This window comes from Acomys russatus, chromosome 10 (assembly GCF_903995435.1).
Source record: "Acomys russatus chromosome 10, mAcoRus1.1, whole genome shotgun sequence".
Taxonomy (NCBI): Eukaryota; Metazoa; Chordata; class Mammalia; order Rodentia; family Muridae; genus Acomys; species Acomys russatus.
The window spans coordinates 74,794,327-74,817,287 of record NC_067146.1 but is presented as its reverse complement, the minus strand read 5'-3'; the positions used below and the strand labels follow the sequence as shown (position 1 = coordinate 74,817,287).

Below are 22,961 nucleotides of genomic sequence, written 5' to 3'. Positions count from 1 at the left end.
ATGTGTTTGAGCCTACTTATGATTTGAAATTCAGCTCAAAACACAGTTCTTTTCACACTAACTTAGGAGTCAAAACCACAGAAACAAAAAGTAAAAAAGTACTTTCCAACGGTTGTGGACAAAAGACAAAAGTTCTAAAGATCTGTTATACATCGCTGTGGATATACTTACCACTACTGAACCACACACTTGAATATAGTAAATATACAGGGCAGACAGACAGCTCAACTGTTCAGAGTATGTAGATGCTAGTTTTCAATGCTGTTTATCTTGGGTCTTTACTGCCTATACCTCCCTTCTTCACCCCAATCCATTCCAACACCCCAACACAAGGTATGAGAGAAAGGTTAGTGGAGAGAGGGGGCACAGACCTCTTTACTTCTCCAGGCTGTTCAGAGTCGACTGAAGTCTCTTTCTCTCTGTCTGGGCGCACCTTCCTCCGACACTCCTGCCGAAGCTGCATCTCCACCTGCCTCCTCCAAGCTGCCCCCTTTCCTCTCTGTCCGTCCTCTCCAAACCACAGACACACACACACACACACACTTGCTCCGAGCTCTCTTATTTACACACCTCAGAGTCCTCAGACTTAAACTAACTGCAGCTGGCAAAAACCACAGCTCTCTCCATGCTGCCATTACCAGCTGGCAAAGATCACGCCCCACACGAGGCAACTATCAGCTGCTGAATAAACTAAAGCTCAAACTAAAATCCCACATTTGGGATTAAAACAAAAACATGTTTATATAATATAAGTGAGTTTTTAAAGAAACCAAAACTTCCATTACAAGAGTACTTACTGCTCTTGCAAAGGACCCAAGTTCAATTCCAGCATGGCATGTCAGGTGGCTCACAACTGCCTGAAACACAAATTCTCAGGGGATATGATGTCTCTGATCTCTGTAGGCACCATCTTGCATGTATATACTCCCCACACAGACATGCACATATACCTAATTAAACATAATTTTTAAAAAATGGTAAACATAGCCAATCCTGGTGGCGCACGCCTTTAATCCCAGCACTTGGAAGCAGAGGCCAATCAATGGATCGCTATGAGTTCAAGGCCATCCTGGTCTACAAAGTGAGTTCCAGAACAGCCAGAGCTACACAGAGAAACCCCATCTTTAAAAAGAAAGAAACAGAAAGAAAAACAAACAAACAAACAAACTTATCTGTAATCCTAGCAGTCAGGAGGCAGAGAAGCAGGAAAATCAGTCAAAGTCCACCTAACCTACAAAATGAGTTCCAAGCCAGGCAATGTTACACAGTAAGACCCTGCTCAAAAAGGGGGGGGGGGTGTTAAGGGAGGGTGTGTGTGCTGGGGAGATAGCTCATCATTCACAGAGAAGACCAGGGTTCAGTTCCCAGCACCCACACGGCACCTCACAATCACCTACAACTTCAGCCCAGCCTCTTCCAGCTGCTTGCAGGCTCTTACACCACACAGGCATATAAAATTATACAAATATTTTAAAATATTTTTCCTAAAATACAAAAACATAAATATAGTTTTGTTTTTTGTTTGTGGTACTGTGCATTAAACACAGAGTTTTGTGTATACTAATCACCAAACCAAATCCCCAGCACCATTCTGTGTTGGTTTGTTTTGTTTTTTGTTTTTTTGTTTTTGTTTTTTTAAAGCACAAAAAAACGAGTAAAGAGGTTCACTTAGGGATTTCATGTGCATTAGGCACAGTAAAGGTTCAACAAATAATAGTTCTATTGTTTATGAGCACATGTTTGGTGCTCACATGTCTACAAACAAAATACATGTAGACTTCACTACAGACTATGATATCAAAAACTAAGAGACTTCAGTGATGGTAGATAGCAACTCTCCCACTCCTTAAAGAACACCAACTGTCCCACTTAGTTTTTGTTTGTTTCGTTTCCAGTCCTTCTCGGACTTTGTGATTAAAAAAAAAAAAGCACTAAAACAGATAAAATGTTTTGTCTTCTTGACACTTTTTGTAGATAACTTGAAACACTTTGCATAAGTTTGATTTCTATGAATGCACTTGGTCACTTGTAGGTAAATTTGTAGAGTTGTTAGTTTGTTTCCTTACATACACTCCACCCCACCCCACCTCCTTTTTTGTTTGCTGGGATTTCTAAGACTTTCTGGCTTCAATCAACAGTCTAATAAATACTTAAAAGAAGGTCTTGTAAAAAAAATAAAATAAAATAAAATAGGTTATTACAATTCAGTATGTGATAGAGATTGGCCATGTAAAATTCTCTTCTTTGATCCCTCTTACCGACTCTCCCTTCAGGAGGAATGGCACTATTTAAGTAATGATTTGATACTTTTGCTGAGGCTATTCAGATTCTCTTCTTCAACACACCCAAAAGATGACAGACTATGCCAAGAAATGAGGTTAGGCGCTAGGCCCTAACTACTACAGCTTTGCCAGCCAGCAGCAAAAGCTAGAAGACACCACCATCCCCTCCACTGACCCCACTATGCCCTCCACAGAACAGGGTAAGCAGATTATCTCAAGTATGACTGGAAGCTGGAGATGACTGTCTGAGCCTCAGCCAATCCAAACAACCTCAGTAAAGGCTGGCCTTCAATACAGGCGGATTAACTCTTAGGAGTCCTAGTCTCCCCAGTGGGATGGTAAGAGATAGCTGATCCTGGAGGATTTGGGAGTTTGGGGGTGGGCCGTTGGGCCTCCTGGGTATATGTTACCCAGTGACCATTGCTCTAGGTTCTAAGCTTAGATGCCCAGTGGTCCCCAGGGGAGCACAGGCCCAGACTGAGGGGACTATACTAGCCAGCTGGAATGCAATTGTAGTACAGGGCCAAGGGGACTAGATTTTTTTCTGTGAAGCATCATGTGTCTCAATTTCTAAAAAATGTTATCCATGGATTAAATAACTTTTTCTTTCTTCCCTTTTTTTTTTTTTTTTTTGTTTGTTTGGTTGGTTGGTTGGTTGGTTTTGTTTGTTTGTTTGTTTGGTTGGTTGGTTGGTTTGGTTTTTTTTGAGACAGGGTTTCTCTATCCTAGACTAACTTTGTAGACCAGGATGGCCTCAAACTTACAGACATCTACCTGCCTCTGTCTCCCCAACTGCTGGGATTACAAACATGAGCCACCACACTTGGATTAAAGAATTTTTTAAATGAAAATAAAATAATGATTTGACTTTCTGGTAGAGAAAAAAAGCAGTCAAGTTTTTAGGGCTCTGGTCAATATAAATCTGTCAAATCTTTCATTAGTATCCCCCATATACAAAGCTAAGCTTTTTAGAAGAATGTAAAGTGTAAGCACCTTGAAATTCCAGAAAAAGGACAATTGATTATCTCATGGCAATCTTCTCATCCCGTCGGTATCTTCATAGGAGCTATATTTCCTATAAACAAGTACTAAGACTTGACAGACTGGATGACTGATTTACTGATGGAGATAAATAATGGTTATTTTGTACAGTAAGGCGAATGTGAGCTTTACAAGTTTCTTACTTGAATCTGCAGTCATGGCAAAATTAAGCTCAGCAACAGTATAACCTACAGGTAGCTCCATTACTCAAGGAGAAGGAAGTGTGATACATTTCTTAAAGAAAAATAAACAATTTTGTAGGACAAAATTAGGTGTTGCAAAAGAGCAGACTGATATTTTACAGAATGAAACTAGTATACCAAAATCAAATAGTTAAGGTTGAAATGTAAAGTCACCTGGGCTACATAATAAGTTCTAAGCCAGCCTTTGCCACAGAAGAAGATCTTACTTCAGAAAAACAAAAATATCATAGGAAGATAATTAACATATTAGATAGCCATCTTTTTTTTTTTTTTAATTATGGGGGATGGAGAGATGGCTCAGAGGTTAAGAGCACTGGCTGTTCTTCCAAAGGTCCTGAGTTCAATTCCCAGCAACCACATGGTGGCTCACAACCATCTATAATGAGATCTGGTGCCCGCTTCTGGTGTGCAGGCAGAACATTGTATACTTAATAAATAAATACAGCTTTTAAGAAAATTATGTTGCAGTGTGCCTGTGTGTGTGAAATGCCTTCAGAGACCAGAGAGGGCACTGGACAGGTTAAGATAGCTGAGCTCTTAGCTGCCATGTGGGTGCTGGGAATTGAACACAGATCCTCTGGGAGAGCAGCCAGCACTCTTGATTGCTGAGGCATCTCTCTAACCTAGCCCCAAGATAACCATCACGTAAAGGCTACCACTACCAAAGTCAATGGAGATTGGGGAGCCGGTAGCCCCTGCACAGTCTCCACTAGAACTGAAACAAATGGCACAACCACCTTGAGAAAGTTTGACAGTCTCTTATGACTATTTACCACACTACACAGCAATTCAACTTGGAGGCAGTTATTCAAGAAAAACTCAAATGTAGGTGTATATAGGATCCACAAAAATGCTAACAGTTTTCCATTTATCCACCAACAGACAAGGGGGAAACAAAGAACATTCATATAGCGGAATGCCACTTTAAACAACTAGTGTAAGTTATAGCACAGATACACATCAAAAGCATGCTGGGTGAAAGACGCCAGTCACAAAAAGAACACATTCTATTCTATTCTATTCTACCCATGTAAATTCCTAAGCAGGAGAGATGTGATCAGCAGTTGAGGGGCAATGATGAGATAATAGGTAACAGGTGATGGCAAGGGGTGGTAGTGCAGGTGTATACATTTGCCACAACTCCTCAAACTATACCTTTCAAACCGGTGCACTGGACACAAACCACAGTTCAGCAAAGTGGAACTGTTAACTGAAAACTGAATGCCTTTCTAGGAAGCACCATAACAATACTTAAAGCTTGGAATGTACATCACCTTGAAAAGGAAACTCTCCTCATAAAAGTTATCCTACAAAAGACACCTGGGGGGGCAGGCAGGGTGCTAAGGTGACTCAGCCAGTAAGACTCCTACTGCACACACCTGACAGTCTGAGTCCAATCACCAAATCCCACATAAAGGTGGACGGAAAATACTAACTGTAAGTTATTCTTCGACCTACAAACACACCATGACACAAACACAAATACACAGTTTTTTAAAATGTATTTCTTTTTATTGTATGTGCACTGGTGTTTTGCCTACATGTATGTCTGTTGCGGGGGAGGTGTAGATCTTGAAGTTACAGACAGTTGTGAGCTGTCATGTGAGTGCTGGGAACTGAACCCGGGTCCTTTAGAAGAGCAGTCTGCGCTCTTAACCGCCGAGCCATCTCTCCAGCCCTACACGCAGTTTTTTTTTTTTTTTAAAGACAAAAGACATATAAGGATGATCACATCACTTGGAGTCCATCAGAAAAAAACAAAGGGCAGGATTAGTGAGGCACATTTAAAAGCTGGAATGGCGTCCTCCGCTTTACAAAGGCAGTATGTGAGAATAAGGGCAACAAGTTTTCCTGTAAAGAGCTATATGGTAAGTCTTTTAGGGTAGGCAAAGACTACAGCAGCCTACCTTACATAATTTTTCCTTGGAAGGTAGCAATGTTTACAACTTTTTAAAAAAGACATTAATATTCTTACTCTGTAGTCCTTATATAAAACATCCTGCAGGCTGGAGTGTAGCACAGTGGCAGCACACACAGGGAGTAGTACGCTGGATTATGCTGCCTTAAGAAAACAAGAAGTCAGGGGAGATCAGAACGTTAAGACTAAACCCAACATCCAAATGCCCAAATTATTTTTTTCTACATAAACTAAAGCAGCTGGGCATGTTGGCACATAACTCTAATTCCAGCCCTTGGGAGAAAGAGGCAAAAGAATCAGGAGTTCAAGGCTAGCTAGCCTGAACCACATGAGACCCTGTCTCAAAAACCAAAACAGAGCTCATGAGACTCCGTCCTAAGCTGAGGAGCTCTTGGCAATTAATGGCTGGTAGGGAAGGGAAGTCATTTTTCTCAGTTGTATGGACACTGGCTAATAATTTTCCATGCTCCAGTGAATCCCACACCCATGTCCATGCAATCAACCCTAATCAAGCTCAGTAAGCTATTAAAGGGGAGGGGACCACAAAAGCAAGAGGGGAACTTTTTGGGGAAGAGTCCAGAAGAAGAGGGAAGGAAGATATGAGAGGGTAATAGAGGGTGAATACGAACAAGATAAATTACACATGTATATAGAACTGTCAAATTTAAAAAATTACTTTTCGAACCAGATCAGGGGCTAAAGAGATAGCTCAGTGGTTAAGAGCATGAACTGTTCCTGCAGAGAACTGGAAGGACCTGAGTCTGGTTCCTGTCAGCCGTGTCAGGCAGGCAGCTCACAGCTTCTGGTCTTTCCATCATGTGAGTGCCAGGAATCAAATTCAGGTTGTCACACTGAGCATCTTTACCTACTGAACCATCTCACTGGCCCGCTGCTGTTGCTGAGACAGGGTCTTAGTATTTGCCCAGGCTGCTCTTAAGAACTCAAGGATTCTCCTACTGTAACTTTCCAAGTAGGTGTACAGCACAATACCTACCTACCCCATATACATCTTCTTTGGATAACGCATACTACCCAACACAATGTGGCCACTATGTATGCAGCTGGTATGCTGTGTCGCACAGAGAAAAACAGCTAGAAATCATGTCTGCTCCATGCTCAACACAAACAATCTTGGGAGTATTTCTAAGGAGAAGAAAATTTAATCTGGATCTAGAAGGTTGACTACATATATTCAATATATTGTTCAACTATCTGGAAAACTATTTCATAATTCTAAACAGAAACTCTATTCACCAAACAATAACTAATTTACCTATCTTCTCAGCCACTGATAACCTCTACTTGATTTCTGTTTTCTATAAAAGTTGTTGAGGGGATTCAGCCATTAAGAAAGAGAACTGAAAAAAAAGAAAAGAAAAGAAAAGAAAGAGAACTGCCATTCTACTGTACCTAAGTTCAATGTCAGGGAGCTCACAGCTGTCTGAAGGGACCCCATCCTGGGCTCCACCCATCGAGCTACTTACTCAGCCTCATAAAAGTCCATCCAAGCAAGCTGTAAAGAAAGGCCAGCTAACAAAGTGCTGCCAGGCAAGCATAAGGACCAACATGCAGAGCCCCAGCACCCACACTAAACAAATCAAGAAAGCTTGGGTTTGGCAATAAATGCCTGTAATCCCTGTACCAGAGGACAGGAAGATCCTGGTGCTTCCTGGCCAGGCAGCCTAGCCCAATCAGAGAGCTACGTATAATGCAATTTTTGAGGGAGTGAAAGACTCAGAAAAGATAGATGGAAAAATAACTGAGAACAACATGTGATGTCAACCACTGGCCTCTACACATATCTACAAATACGATACACACTTAGAGAGTTGTTTCGAGGCTGGTGTGGCGGTGCATGCCTATAAAGCCTAGCATTCAGAGGGCAGAAACATTAAGATCACGCAAAATTCGAGACCAATCTGGTTGATACAGCAAGCCCCAGGCCAGCAACGTCTATAGTTTGAAATCCTGTCTCAAAAAGTAAATAGACCTTTCTAGTAGCTGCATCCAGGAACCTTGCAGCCCACCTAGTTCCTGCGCATACTGCACCAGGGCCCAGTAGGATAAGTGTAGATCTCACCATCCTTTAAAGAAACTTCTCTTTGCAACAGATGGACAACATTACAGAAAACCACGCCAGGTCACAAATACAGAGAACAAGTGATCATGTGGTGCCCAGCCCCAGCTGACCCATCTACAAGACAACTAAGGCTGCACCTAAGGCTCAGGGAATGTATCAGAAGAGGGGGCAGAAAGATTGTAAGAGCCAGAGGACCAGGAAATCTGCTGAGAGATTATGTCTCTTAGAGTGACAAGGAAGCTTATTCTCCCATGAAAACACCGCAATACAGGGGCCTGAACATGACCTGAAGTACAGAACCAGTGAACACACTAACCTGGAAGTGGAAAATCTTACAGCAACCACCCCTAAACAAAGAACTACAGGCAATTAAAGAATGTTGGGAGTGGGAAAATTAGTGTTCCCCAGGGATGAGCACCCTAACTGGTTACCGATAACAAGTGATCACCCCTGAAATCACGTACATGCAAGTAACACGAAATGGACTGAGTGGGTTGTATTTCTATATTTAGGTAAATAAATACACACACACAACAGTAACGATGAAAGTGACCAAGAGCAAGGAGGGGTACATGGAGGAACTAGAGGGAGGAAATGGGAAGGGGACAATAATATAATTATATTTTCATTTTTAAAAATTACAAAAAAGTAAATAAATATGAGTTGGAGAGATGCCTTAGCAGTTAAGAGCACTTACTGCTCTTCTAAACGGTCTGAGTTCCATTCACAGTGGAACTCACACTGAGTTTTCCACTCCCACACAGCAGCTCGTGAAACTCTGTAACTCAAATTCTAAGGGATCTGAGGAAGGCTCTCTTCCAGCCTCCGTGGGTTCCAGGCAGAAACACTGTACACATACATACATGCAAACATATCAAATAAAAATAAATACATCTTACAAATAAGTTAAAAAGTTGTTTCTGGCGTATTTCATTTAGCACAAGGTCCTCAAAGTTATGTGGCATGTATCAGAATTTCACTCATTTTATGTCAGAATATCTTACTTTTACTGTTTTGTCTCTTCATCTGCTGATAAATGAATTAAAAATGAAATAACACATCACCTCAATTTTAAAAAATATGGTAAATCGTAGACACTTTATAATATTACAGTAATAAATCACTTAGTGACAGGGACACATTTGTAATGCCTGCAGTGTACTTACCAAAACTGAGACAGCTACAGTGTCCTTAAGCAATAACCTGATAGTACTATGCTTATATACATGGCATCGCTGACCAAACCTTCATTATACACTGCCTGAGCTCACTGTGCAGAAATTCCTTTGCTCACTTCATTTCTGCCATACTTTTGTGCACAGAGGTATATGCACAAGGTATGGAACTCAGTGACCACTTTAGAAATTTACCAGCTTCGTGGGCTGAAGAGACAGTTTTGAGTGTTTGAAACCCAATCCTGAGGACCTGCATTCTGATCAGTACCCAGACAACAGCCAGACATCTTGGAAATCCCTGTAACTCCTGCACACACACACACACACACACACACACACACAATTAAGTGGTTTTTTTTTACATTTTTAGTGTGTGTGTATGGTGGAGGTCAAAGGACATTTTGCAAGGAGTCAAATAGTTCTCTCCACCGTGGAGGTCCAGGGTAAATCAAACTTAGGTCATCAGACTCAGCGGCAAGCAGTTCTGCCCACTGAGCTATATTAACAGCCCACTAAATATTTTTTTTTAATATAAAGAAATGTACCAGCTTTAATTTCTATAACTTTTGAGATACTTCCAGATTTGTCTCTACTTTTGTCATTAAGAAAGAATGAAGGTTATAGAGCTGCACAGCAGGGTATGCAAGACCGGAGAACGACGGCAAACAACCCAGTAAGTGACGTAACTACAATGTCACTGCTTCCTTAGGCTTGAGCTTCAAAGCCTATCTGAAATTATTACAACAAATAACTCAATTTCTTGTAATATCTTCCAATTAAAAGACCTGCCACCTTCAAGCCAAGTACAGTGACACATGCCTATAATCTTCGCTACTCAGAGCCTAAGGTAGGAAGATCATTAAAACCCAGTAATTTCAGGCCATTCTGAACAACACAGCAAGATTTATCTCAAAAAAGAAAAAAGGAAAGGCAGAGCATGGTAGTGCACATTTATACATGTGGCACTCAAGAGGCTAAAACAGGAAGACCTCAAATTCCACGTTAGCCACAGCTACAAATCAAGACCTGGTCTCAGAAAGAAAGAAACAAAGAAAGAAAGAAAGAAAGGCATGGTGGCAAGTGTCTATAATACCAGCATCCAAAGGCCAGGTGCGGTAGGACTGCCTCAAATTTAAAGCCAGTATGGTCTACATGGTAAATTCAAGACTAATCTCAGCTACATAGCAAGACCCTAGGGAGGGAGAAAGACCTAGCCTGTCTGCTTTGCAAATTTCTTTATTACTGAGAGAGAAAATGTAGGCCCTTGCATGAACATACAGAGATTGGAAGACAGCATTTTCTGGAAGTCAATTCTCTCTTACACTGTGGGTGGGTTCCTAGGATCAAACTTGGGTTTCATAGCACGCAGTTTTATCTATGCTTTCCAAGTTTCTGTTAAGTTATTTCACATATCTTTCCTATTTCCTTAATTCATTTGACTATTACAATCTCTATTCTCTGGAAACTGCCAATCTAGGTGTTAGGCATATAATCAAAAATAGGACAGAACCTCTGTCCCAAGGCACTTTACAGGGTGAAGCATAAACAAGTGAACAATTTGACACAAACTATAATAAAAGCATGAACGCAATCCTGTGGGAACATAAGAGTGCCTGGGAATTCTGGGAAACCCTCTCCAAAATAAAACATACAATCTGATGGACCTTCCTCTGAATGTAATGCATTGTTCCTTTCTACCCATGCTCCACCATAAAGATTTTACTGACCCATAAGTTCTATGGATTTTACAGAAAAATTCACCATCTATACTGACATTAAAAACTTCAAAGCTAATCTATAAAGAATTTCTAATTAGCCCATTAAGTCACTGTATCAGCAGAATTTTCTTTGTTGGTTTTTAAAAAGCACACTAACTTTCTTCTTTATTATTTAAAGACTAATAATGATGAAACAAATCCAAACTTCTTGAGCACCCACCCTCAAAGGATTACGGACATCCTAAAGCAAAAGAATTTCTGTGTGATTTGGGAAATCTGCCTAAAACCTTTCAATAACCATAGCAGAGAAAATCAGTACCAAAAAAAATCTAACCACACAACATCAACAAGTGGCTTTCTTTCCTCTCACTATATTTAGACTGCCTAAACATGCTCTCAATTCTACCAAAACGAGGCAAAATTTTCAACCAATTCCTCAAAAAGAGGTTTTAAGAAATATATGTAGCAAGTACAAAATAGCCAGTGTCAACTACAGAACAGATCACATATTCAGGCAAAACTGTAATTGTTAAATCTAAATACCCAAGTTCCTACCAAAATTCTATACAACTAGCTTACCTCATAATGAATGAGATTATCAATAGGATTTTAATATAATAAACCTTATTTTAATATAACAAACCTTACTTTACAATCTCAACACTGAAAGCTGCACCTAGAATGTCAGGTACAAGATACAATGCTTTGCAAATCAGAAGCAATAGAAATTTGACACTGCATTTCTTTGTCTCCGTTCTTAGGAAGCCCTTAAGTTAGCAGATGTACTTTGGGTGAAACAATGCAATCAGAAGTCTGTTCTTCTGGGTTTTTTTGTTTTTACGAAACATATTCAAGACCCATCAAAATAAGAATTTAGGATGCAATTTTCTAAAGTGTTTCTGGGACTTTAAATATCTCATTTCCTAATACACTTCCAAAGAGAAAAAGCAGGATTCTTTTCTTTTTAGACCAGCTTCAAATCCTTTTCTAAGTTGAGAGAGCAGGAAATTAAATGTAACAAATATTTCCACAGTCTTGTCGGTAAAATTATGAGTAAATTATTTAGAGTTATACTGTTTTATATTTTATTTTGAAATATGAATTCACTGCTAGTGTTCGTTAGTGAAACGTAATAGAAAATAAACTAACAAATCACCAGAAATAAAAACTACATTCAACTGTGACAGCATTAGGATTTTAAAATATTTTTCAAATGCTTTGTGTTCCATTAAAACCCCATAAAATTAAACTTATAACGACTTTCTTGAAACTAAGAAATCGTGTCGTTGTTGTAAAGTAATTTAAACAGCAAAGACAGATTTTACTTAAGATGACTTTAGATTTTACAGAGCCTATGTAACAAAGGAAGTTTCTTTGAATTGTGACCAGAATACATTCGAATTTCTTAAGAAACAAAGGTCTCTTCTGACTCACCAACGGTATTGTTCACGGGAAACACGACCCACTAATAAGAAACTGTCAACCCTACAGTCTAAACCCACATTTCTCGTGGGCATTTTATTTCGATCATCTAGTTCTATTATCGCTTCCACATTCACCCCCTGGAGATTTGGGGAATAATCGCTGAGTTAATGACAGTTGATTTCGCTAGCACCTGTCGCCGTTCTCAGACGCATACAAGTTAGCAAAAACAGCCCGTATTTTTTTTTTTTAAGATGATGATCCTTTAGAAAGTGGAACTCACAAGGCGTTCACCAAGTTTTCCGAAAGCCCGTGCTTTCTCAATTTCTCCCATTTTCAAAAAGTAGCCCTGCGGCATAGATGTGGCGCGAGCAAGGGGGTGGTACAATGAAGTGAGAGAAGGAAGCACAGCTCCACTCTTCCCATCGAACTTAGCACAAAGCCAGGCGAGGACACTCGCAGCCTGGGGCTGTGGGAGACTCCGGGCTCTACGGGAAATGTCAGCTAAGGGAGTTCCCAAATCGCGCACGCTGTCCCGCAGCTGCAGGGCCAGGCGCTAGTCGGTCGCCCCCGAGCAGGGCCAGGCGGGGACGAGCCCTGCCCACTCGCGCTCGCGTCGCGCCTCCCCACACCCCCACCCGCGCGGCGGGAGCCCCGAGTGTCGCGTTCTCCCCTCCCCTCCTGAGACACAGTCTGTCCTTTGTCTGAGTGAGGACTATCGGCTCGGTCCCACCAACTTGTGTGTGTGTCCCGTCCCACCCGGGCGCTCGCGCCGCCCCGCCACACAAAGGAGACTTGAAGCTGGGAGCTGCCGGCCCGGTTCGGCCGCAGGAACGCCCCCCGCCCCAGCCCGGCGGAATTAGGCTCCGGGACAGAAGCCCCCACCACCGGCCCCCGCCCGCCTGCAGCTGCCGGGATCCACACTCCACTCCTGGGACCGCGTGGACCCACCCGCACCTTCACGACCCCCTAAGAAAGGTCTCCACTCGCCCTCCCTCCGCGCCTACAAAAGCGGCGCCCGGGTGAGCCCCGCTTGGGCGATGCCGGAGACTAGCCGGGCACCCGCGCGGAGGTCCCGCGGTGGCCGCCACCGCCGCCGCCCCGGGGCGCGTTCCAGATCCCTGACTGCCGGCCACCGGCCGCCGACCGCGATCGCTACCTTCGTCCCACGAGCCAGCCCGCGCCTCTCCCGCGCGCCGCCCCCACGCGCCGCCGCCGCCGCCGCCGCCGCCGCCGCCGCCACCGCCGCCGGGACTCCACTGCCTTCGATGTCCCACTGGGTGTCGGACGCGACCGGACCGAGCGCCAAACGCAGCAGCCCAATCGCCATCGCTTTTATTTGGCCCCCCCAGCGCAATCAAGCGCCGCCCCGATTGGCGGAGGCAAGAGGGCGCCCGTCCAATCAGAGAGCCCGACGAGCTGGGAGCCTTTCGAGTGATCCCCAGTCCGGAGAGCGCGGGGCTCGCTGGTGGCAGCGCGTGCGCGAGTGGCTGGGCTAGCTCTGAGAAACACGGCTTGCAGGGTGGAAGCGCCCCGCTCGCAGTCTTTGTTCTTTTGCCAACATGGGGTACCTCTCAAGAAAGCCGTGGACAGGCAGACGGGGACCCAGCAGCTGGCGGGACCCGAAGCCGGCTTTGGGCAGGAGGCGGGGAGGTCGAGGTGGCGGGAACCGGCCGGAGGGCGGGCCAGCTCTTGGCGGGAATGGGCTCGGAGTAGTTCTTGGGAGGGGGAGGAGACCGGCGGGCGCCGGAGCCAAGTTTGAAATAGTTCAAAACTCGGATTGGTAACGGTTTTAACCGCCTTTTGCCGTTCACATCCTGGGCCCAGGGTCCAGGGCTCCTGTTAGCGCCATGGAGGGGAAGACGCGTGGCGGGCCCCGCGGGGGACGAAATGGCCAGGTGGGCCGCGCTCCCCGTGGCGAGCATCACAGGGCAGACAAAGTGCGGTTCCTTACGGCCCCTCGGTGCCTTTGGCTGGCAAAACTGGTACCTAATGCCCTGGCAACGTAAGAAAAAGCGACATGAGGATGATTTCCAGGTTTCTCTGGAAGGACTTCCCAGCTATAGTTAGGGTTCTCAGCACTTCTCAAGGTTTCCAGTTGTTTATTAACTTTTGCGTGCTGGTCGCTCACCTCGTATTGTCTCAACAACGTGTAAGGAAGATTGCAACATTTGGCAGTGGTTAGAAACCATCTTGGAAGTCAACCTATCTCCTCTCAGAGGATTAGAAATACGCTTAATTATACTGTTTCATTATCTGGTAGTGGAATCAAAGGTATTTCAGATTTACATGGAATAAGATGCATCTATCCGTATGGCAAAATCCCACAAACCCGTGAAGACCAGAATCAATAATAAAGAGTTCAGACTGAGAATTTGTCACACTACAGAAGTTGACATATGTATCTGTATTAATCATGGTTCTCTAGAGGAATAGATAGAATATATATATATATATATATACACACATTTCTTCACTGATAGAATGAATAAATATATATTCAGAATATATAGAGAGAAGGAATAACACACACACAGAGAGATAAATATACATGTAGATATATATACACACAATAGAGCCTATTTCTTCGAGTTTCCTTCAGCCAAAGACATCCAGGAGTGTGAACTGAACAACTAGTGGGTTCTTGGATTTTCCCATTGATAAACAGCCATTGTTGTATTAGCCTGAACAGAGCCTGTAAGCCACTCTAGTATATTTCCTGTGTGTGTGTGTGTGTGTGTCCATAGTCAACAATGGCTAGCTACCAACAGAAAATCCAAGAATCTAGTAGTTTGTCCATAAGCCTGGATGATCTTCAGTGTACATAAGAAACCCAAAGAAATAGTCTATACTGTCAATGAAGAAATGGACTTGCCACCTAGAGTGAAGACAAGAGCTGTGTCTTCCCCACAAAAGATCTGAATTAAAAGTTAAATCCCTCACAAGTGTACCCAGGCTCTTTGGTTTGTTTGGGGTTTTTGTTTGGGGGATGGTTGGTTGGTTGGTTGGTTTTTGGAGACAGGATTTCTCTGTGTAGCCTTGACTGTTCTGGAACTTGATCTGTACACCAAGGTGGCCTCTTGAAAAAAAAAATTTTTTTAAGATGGGATTTTTACAACATTATCCTGGTTAGCCTTCAATTCTTGAACCTATCCAGTCCTCCTGCCTCCTTATGACAGACTGCAGGCAATGTCAGCAGTTTTGTGTTCTAGGTGGCTGTAATGCAAGATAGAAAGACAGGAAAAAAATTAAAGGATATGAGGAAGGAAAGGAGTCCCAACCACAGACTCTGGTAAAGTCTCACCAGCTGAGAATTGAAAATTTTGATGCCAGCCATGCAGTGGTTATGCATGCCTTTAATCCCAGCACTTGGGAGGCAGAGGCAAGTGTGTCTTTGGGAGTTCAAGGCTAGCCTGGTCTACACAGAGAGTTCCAGAACAGCCAGGGCTACACAGAGAAACCCTGTCTTAAAAAAAAAAAAAAGGAAAGAAACGTTGATGCCAATAACAAATTTGCCTTGGAAATTGCCTACAGAAAGAATATTTTTATGTATAGATTTCAAAAAAGAATGTTAAAACAAGAGCTTGCTACATTTAGCCCAAACAGACAGCCCTTTCTGTCTATACTTCAGCATCCAGAATGCTAGTACCACCATTCCCTGCTTTGAAGTCTTTTTTTTATCTTTTCCTGGGCTAGCTGTATCATCCAAGCATGGCTCCCTTTCAGCTACTTACTGAAATGTGAATGTTGCACTGGAAGTTGACCTCATAGTTTACTTTTGAATATTCTTATTCAAAGATTAGCCTGGCCTGACAACTTGAGTTTAAGCCTCAGAATCCACTCGATGAGCCCAGGCATGGTGGGTGGTGGTGCATGTCTTTAATCCCAGCACTTAGGTGCCAGAGGCGGGCAGGTCTCTGTGCCTTCCAGGTCAAGGCTAGCCTAGTCCACATAGGGATTTCCAGGACAACCGGCACTACTACATAGACCCTGTCTCAAAAACAAAAAGAACATGCATGGTGGATGGATAGAACAGGCTCTTGAAAGTTGTTCTCTGATCTCTATACTTGTGGGGTGGCATGCAAACACAAGATAGATAGATAGATAGATAGATAGATAGATAGACTGACAGATAGACAGACAGACAGACAGATAGATAGATGGGGCAGAGTCAGGCAGATCTCTGTGAATTTTATGGGGTTTTTTGTTTGTTGTTTTTTCGAAACCAGAGCATTTATTTTATGACTGCTTGAAATCTTCAAGATGAGCCGGGCGTGGTGGTGCACGCCTTTAATCCCAGCACTCGGGAGGCAGAGGCAGGCAGATCGCTGTGAGTTCGAGGCCAGCCTGGTCTACAAAGTGAGTCCAGGATGGCCAAGGCTACACAGAGAAACCCTGTCTCGAAAAACCAAAAAAAAAAAAAAAAAAAAAAAAAAATCTTCAAGATGAACTGGATGCTGCAACAAGCTGCCTGCCCTCTTGGGTTTAGGTGTTGTTCCTTCATGGAATCCATGTCTGAATCTTCAGTAGACAATTTTTAGGTGTCTCATCTGCCCGGTCCCGGTTGTGTTTTGCCTCTTAGCCTTGGCACTTCAGTTATACTTTCTCTTGCGCTTGGCAGGGTAGCCACATTTGCCACAGGTCGACTTCTGAAGGTGGTAGGCCTTAGAGCCACAGCGGCGGCACACCGTGTGTGTCTTATTGTGATGATTTCCAAAGGATGATGTCCCTCTTGTCATCTTGCTTCTGCTGCCAAGGCCAAAGAGCTTTTTGTTAAGTTGACAGAGGCAGGTAGATCTCTGTGAGTTTGAGGCTAGCCTGGTCTACAAAGGGAGTTCCAGTACAACCATGGTGGTTATACAGAGAAATATTATCTTGAAACACACTCCCTGCCCAAAAAAAAGCAAACAATCAAAAAAAATTATTTTAGATAGGTTTTGTGTAGCCCAGCACATACCTCTAATTTGTTGTATAGAGAAAGGGAGTCTAAACAGTACTTGAACTAATTTTCTAGTTTCTGCTTCCCAGCTTTATGTGTATGTACCCTATCCCAGCTTCAATAAACTATTTATTGAAGTATAGATTGGCTGGGAGTGGTGGTATACGTCCTTAATCCCAGGACACAGAAGGCAGAAGCAATGGATTTATATGAGTTGGAGACTAAGCTGTTCCTCATAGAGAGTTCCAGAGATCTAGGCCAGCCATGGGGAGTATATAGTGAAAACTCTGTCTTTAAAAGATATAAAGTATGGCCAGCAAGGAAGCTCACAAGGCAAGATCACATGCAGACAAGCCTGAAGTCATGAGTTCCCCAGAAACCACATGATAGAAAATTGAAACAAATTCCTGCAAATTGCCCTCTGGCTACATGTGCACTGTGACATACATAGACCCATGAACATATGTACCAAATAAGTGTAAAAAAAAATGAAGCCAGGTATAGTGACACACATTCATAATCCCCACTATTGGGAAATGAAAGCAAGAAAAACTAGAATTTAAGGTCAGCCTCTATTACCTAACAAGTTAAAGGACAGCCTAGTTACCTGAGACTCTGCCTGCAGAGTCAAGAAATGGTGTGTTGCTGGGACATGTCTTTAATCCCAGCAGAGGCAGGTGAATTGCTGTGAGTTTGAGCCAGCCTGGTCTACAATGTGAATCCAGGACAGCCAAGGCTACACAGAGAAACCCTGTCTTGAAAATACAAAAAACATGTGGGTGGGAAGCTGAGCACTAAGACCAACGGCTAAAGCTGGGAAATTGAAAGATGCAGACTACCAAGGCACTGCTTGTTTCTCCAGTTGTGATCTGCTCCTGTACCAGAGGTCTAATCAGGCTCATGTCTTCCTCCCTCATAAGTAGACCAGAGGCCCCATCTAAACAGCCTTCCAGCAGCAGCTCCTCTCTCCCAGTGACCAGACAGGAATTCCAGAGTAGTTATTTCCTGGGACATTGTGACACAACAGCCAAGTTTGTTGGCACTGGGACTGTCACAGTTGGTGTGACTGGATCAGGCACTGAAATTGGAACAGTATTTGGTGGCTTGATTATTGACTATGCCAAGAACCCATCTCTCAAGCAACAGCTCTTCTCCTACACCAGTCAGAATGTTGTATAGATAATAAATAAATCTTTAAGAAAAAAAAAAAAAAAAGAGCTGCCTTGATCCTAGTGTCTTCTACAGCACTGGAACCTAAGACACACATGACCACAAAATGTTATGTAGTCGTCATCTTAATTCAGAATTCCATCCCTCCTTCAGTACTTAACTGCCTTTCCATTCCTGTTGTTCCCCCCAAATCATTTTACTACTGTTAAAACATACGGTCTCTGCACACTGAAGGGTGAGAACAGTGACAAATTGTCTTCATTGCATAGAAATAATAGGCTCCATGCTGAGGACATGGCTCAATAGGTAAAATCCCTGCAGCACAAGCATGACAACCTGAGCTTGGATTCCCCAGAAACAACATATAAAGCTGGGCACCGTGGCATGGTACCTGTTGCCCCAATACTGGGATGTGTAGGCCTACACCTTTTAGAATTTTGATAAACCTTAAAACACAGGCTGGACATATCTTAACCTCCTAGGCTGTTCAGTCTATTTCCCAGCCAAAAATCCCCATAAATACTTACACATGTTTTCCATTTTGACTGCTTCTGTCCTCCAAACCAATCCTCAGATCAAGCTTTTCCCGGCCATGTGCTTCTGGTTTACCCTAACCCATGGCAACACACTCCTTTCTGCACCTTTCTCCTCCTGCTCCTTCTGCAACCCTCTCTCCTCCCCCCTTCCCTCTACAAACACAAAGCCCTGAACCTTGGTTCCACCTCACTCTCCTGCCCTGCCAGGTGCAACTTTATTGGCCAGGGATCATTTGAGAGGCAACGTTACAAAGTATCTCTTGGTATACTTGAGAATGCGCTCTTAGGACAGTAAAGATCTCAGGGGACAAGCAATTAACACTTGAATACATAGTAGCTCCCGATCAACCACAATAGGGATGGAAGACGGAAGTTAGAGAGAAACATCCCAGAAGGTTATTGGCAATCCAGGCAAGCCAAAAGGCTAAAGCTTCAGGTTCTCTAAGACTCTGTAAAAAAAAAAAACCAAGGAAGGAGACATTAATATGTACCTCTGGCCTCCTCCACTGCACATACACAAGAGAGAGACTAGAAGGCCCTCTCTTGAAAGGTGAAGACAACAGATGTGATCAATGATCTTTATTTTAGGGGAGAGGTGGGAGTGGGGTTTGAGGCAGGGCGTCTCTTTGAGGGCCTGGCTGTCCTTGAACTCACTTTGTAGATCAAACAGACCTTGAACTCATAGAGATCCACCTGCCTCTGCCTCTGCCTCCTGAGCGCTGGGATTAAAGACGTGTGCCACCACCACCTGGTTGAGTGGTGGTCTTTTTCAAAGCATTTCCAAGATATTCTAAGAATCCTCTAAGTGTGCTCACTGTGAATGTTTTTCATGGCAGAAGAAAACCAGCACCCTTCTACCTCAGACAGTTCCTTTCATCTTTAGCTTGGTCAGGTAACGAGTCAGCAATCTCAAACTGGGCCTGCTATTGAGTCCTTGGCATCATTGCCTTCACATCTCTCCTCCCTCCTGTCAAATCGGCAGTGTGATTTTTTGTTTTTGTTTTTGTTTGTTTGTTTGTGTTCTTTTATTTTTGGCAGTGTGATCTTACAATCTCATCCCACAATAAAATGTATTTCCTCATACTGTGGGATGCCCCACTTGGCCATGTAACTCAGGATGGCCAGTAACATGTTGGTGTATGTCTTTGTTACTTTTCTATTGCTGTGATAAGACAGCATACCTAAAGTAGCTTATACAAGAAAATGTTTAATTTGGGCTTGCTGTTTCAGGGGCAGGAGAACTGAGAGCTTACATCTTGCTCCACTCGTAGGAGGCAAAGAAAGACACTGGGAATGATGACATCTTTTAAAACCTCAAAGCCATCCCTGCAAACACCCCTCTTCCAACAAGACCACACCTCATAGTCCTTCCCAAACAGTTCCGCCAACAGGGACCAACTATTCAAACATATGAGCCTATAGGAGCCACTCTCATTCAAACCATCACAGTAACTATAATACAAGCAAAGACTTGAAACATCTGTGCATTTGACTTGACTCATTGTCCTTCTTGCACTGATGAAACACTTTTATCAGAAAACTCAGGGCTAACACACATTGGGACTTGTTGCCAGCTTAATACTGTTGAGGACTAGAAGATTTCCAGACTGGTTCCCCACAGCATACAGATTCTGGATCCTATTCTGCCTTAACCATTTTAGTGATGTGATGTGTCTGCTGATTATTAATTCTATTTCTTTCCTTCGAATTTGTATACTGGCCTCTTATTCCCATACACGTCACCTCATGGGTTGTAAGATAGGTGCTGCGGTTAAAAGAAGCATATGTGAATTCAAGACAAAAGAAAGGGGAGGGGGCTGAATTAGCCTGCGTTTTGTTGGGTATTAAAAAAAAATAAAAGTTGCCAGGTGGTGTTGGTGCACATCTTTAATCCCAACGCCAGGGAGGCAGGGGCAAGCAGATCTCTGTGAGTTCCAGGACAGTCTGGTTTACAGAGTTCCAGGACAGTCACGGCTACACAGAGAAGCCCTGATTTGAAAAAAGCAAAAGCAAAAACAACAACATCAACAACAACAATAAAGTAAAAGTTCCTCAAAAGCTTCCCTACATGACAATAAATACAACACTCTGCAGGCTGGAGCGGTGGCTCAGGGGTTAAGAGCACTGCTGTTAGCTCTTCCAGAGGTACTGAGTTCAATTCCCAGCAACTTCATGGTGGCTCACAACCATCTCTACTGGGACCTGATGCCCTCTTCTGTACATGAAGAGGTGCTCATGTTTACCAGATGTACATGAAGACAGAGCGTTCATATACATCAATCCTTTTTAAAAAGAAAGAAAGAAAAATCAAAACACAACACACACAAACAGATACTGCCAGCTGAAAGGGTGGCTGGGAAATTGAGCATTCAGTTCAGAATTAACCTAGTATTATCAGACTCAGAACTGTTATCCGAGCAAAATCGGAGTTCTATAAGAAAAATATGAAAAACCAGATGTGGGAGGTATGTACCTTTAATTCCAGGTACTCTGAGTTCAGGGCCAGCATGGTGGTCTATATAGTGAGACCCTGTCTCAAAAAGAGAGCAGTACAGCAGGTGTGTGAAAATAACACTGGGTAGGAGAGATTGCTCAGTGGTTAAGAACATTGAATGCTAGGTTTAATTCCCGGCACACATATAATGCTCAGAAGAAGATCCAAATAATGACATAATGAAAATCATTATTCTGAGCCAGGTATGGTGGCACACGCCTATAATCCCAGCACTCAGGAGGCAGAGGCAGGTGGATCACTGTGAGTTCGAGGCCAGCCTGGTCTACAAAACGGGTCCAGGACAGCCAAGGCTATACAGAGAAACCCTGTATTGGCAAGACCACAAAAAAAGAAAAAAGAAAAAAAGAAAATCATTATTCTGTATGATAACTTTTAAAACAATAATTTTTAAGAGAGATGAGTCTAGGGAAGCCAAATATCTATATACATTCCCTTAACTGATGTTAAATACCTTGTCTGTATAACAAGGAAACAGAAAAATGAAATTGTGATTTTTTCCCATTTTGAGGGGTAGGTAGCCTGAATAAGCAACAATGGCTGCCTCCTGTAACAGTTACCTTTCTCTTGTAACATAATACCACACAGAAAGCAGGAGTAGCTTGTTTTGGTTCAGGAATTAAGCATACTATGGTAGGGAGAGTCTGGAAGTTCCTCCGAGGTCCACCTAGCCGTGTCTCTCTCCATTGGTTATAAGTCTTCTGAGGTTGACAACAAAGAGCAGCCATCACAATGCCCTACCCCACCACCAAACTCCCAACAGTATATCAAGGAGCCGCCAAGCCCTTGAGAACTACCCATATCAAAAGGCCTGCCGAAAGTCAGCTCAGACCTTCAACCTGGCCCTCCATATGGCTCGTGGGCTCTATTCTGCCTTTTCAGTTTTAGTGGTATGATGTGTCTGATGATTAATAATTTTCTTTCCTTCTCTCTACAGATGAAGAGCCTTAAAAGAGCTAAAATGAGATCACATGAAAAAAATGGAGATTTTACTGTTTGCATGTTTTTTGTTTTTTTTTTAATGTGAAAACAATAAACATTAAAAACCAAATTTCCTAGTTAGTTGGAGTTTGGGGGAAGGGGGTTGTTGAATTTTATAACTTTTGGCTTTTTAAGATTTAATTGTGTGTATGGATGTTTAACCAACGTGAATGTATGTGTATCACTTGCATGCCTAGTATGCATGGAATTCAGAGGACGTCACTCCATCCACTGTGACAGAAATGAACTCAGGCCCTCTGCAAAAGCAACCAGTGCTCTTAAGTGCTGGGCCATCTTTCCAGCCCTTAATCTTTCTAAACATTTCTTTGTAGGCTCTCTGTTCTTTCCCATTCCAGAGGCAGAGGCACCTCATGCAGTGCTAGCCTTATCCCTAAGAAATGACGGTGAAAGTGTAAGAGACCGGATGCTACTATATTGGGCATCTGGCTACCAGTACTGCCTTCTGCTCTAGCAAAGTGGACACTGTTGTCATCAGTGCCACATTGTTGACCTCAACTACACAGCGCACATCTTCCGGTATGATTCTGAGCACGGTAAGTTCCATGGCACAGTGCATACATCAGAAATGTAGGAGTCTGTTTTCTCCATCCACCGTGTGGGCCCTAGGTTGAACTCAAGTCTGATTTTGACAGCACCTTTGCCAGCTGAGCCATTCCACTGCCCCCCAAATCCTATGCTAAACCATTATCAAGGGCAAGCATCTATTAAGTAGTGTACACCAGTAGCTACCTAGCTTTAGCCCTTCCCAAGAATTTATAATCTTAAATTAGGGTGGTGTGGGCCAGCAAATGAAGTGGAAAGACAAGACCAATAACATCAATACATGATGAGGTTTAGATGTGTAACCTGTTATTGAAAATGCAAAATTCTGAAGTCAAGTCCAAACTCCATGCTCTCTGATAGATTGGGGCTTGCTGGTAATGTCTCAACTTACATCTGCTAAATGGAATATGTAGCCAGGCT

At 43.1% G+C, this 22,961-nt stretch overlaps 1 protein-coding gene and 1 pseudogene across 1 annotated transcript in view; both read right to left on the bottom strand.

Moving 5' to 3' along the window:
- Ezh2 (enhancer of zeste 2 polycomb repressive complex 2 subunit) overlaps nucleotides 1-13,045 on the bottom strand; it is a 63,207-nt gene extending 50,162 nt beyond the window's left edge. Inside the window, exon 1 of the mRNA XM_051152454.1 lies at nucleotides 12,999-13,045. The gene's annotated coding sequence lies outside the window, so the exon portion shown is untranslated. The remainder of the gene's footprint in view (nucleotides 1-12,998) is intronic.
- Nucleotides 13,046-16,279: 3,234 nt separating this feature from the next.
- LOC127194315 (60S ribosomal protein L37-like) lies at nucleotides 16,280-16,578 on the bottom strand (annotated as a pseudogene).
- Nucleotides 16,579-22,961: the final 6,383 nt, after the last annotated feature.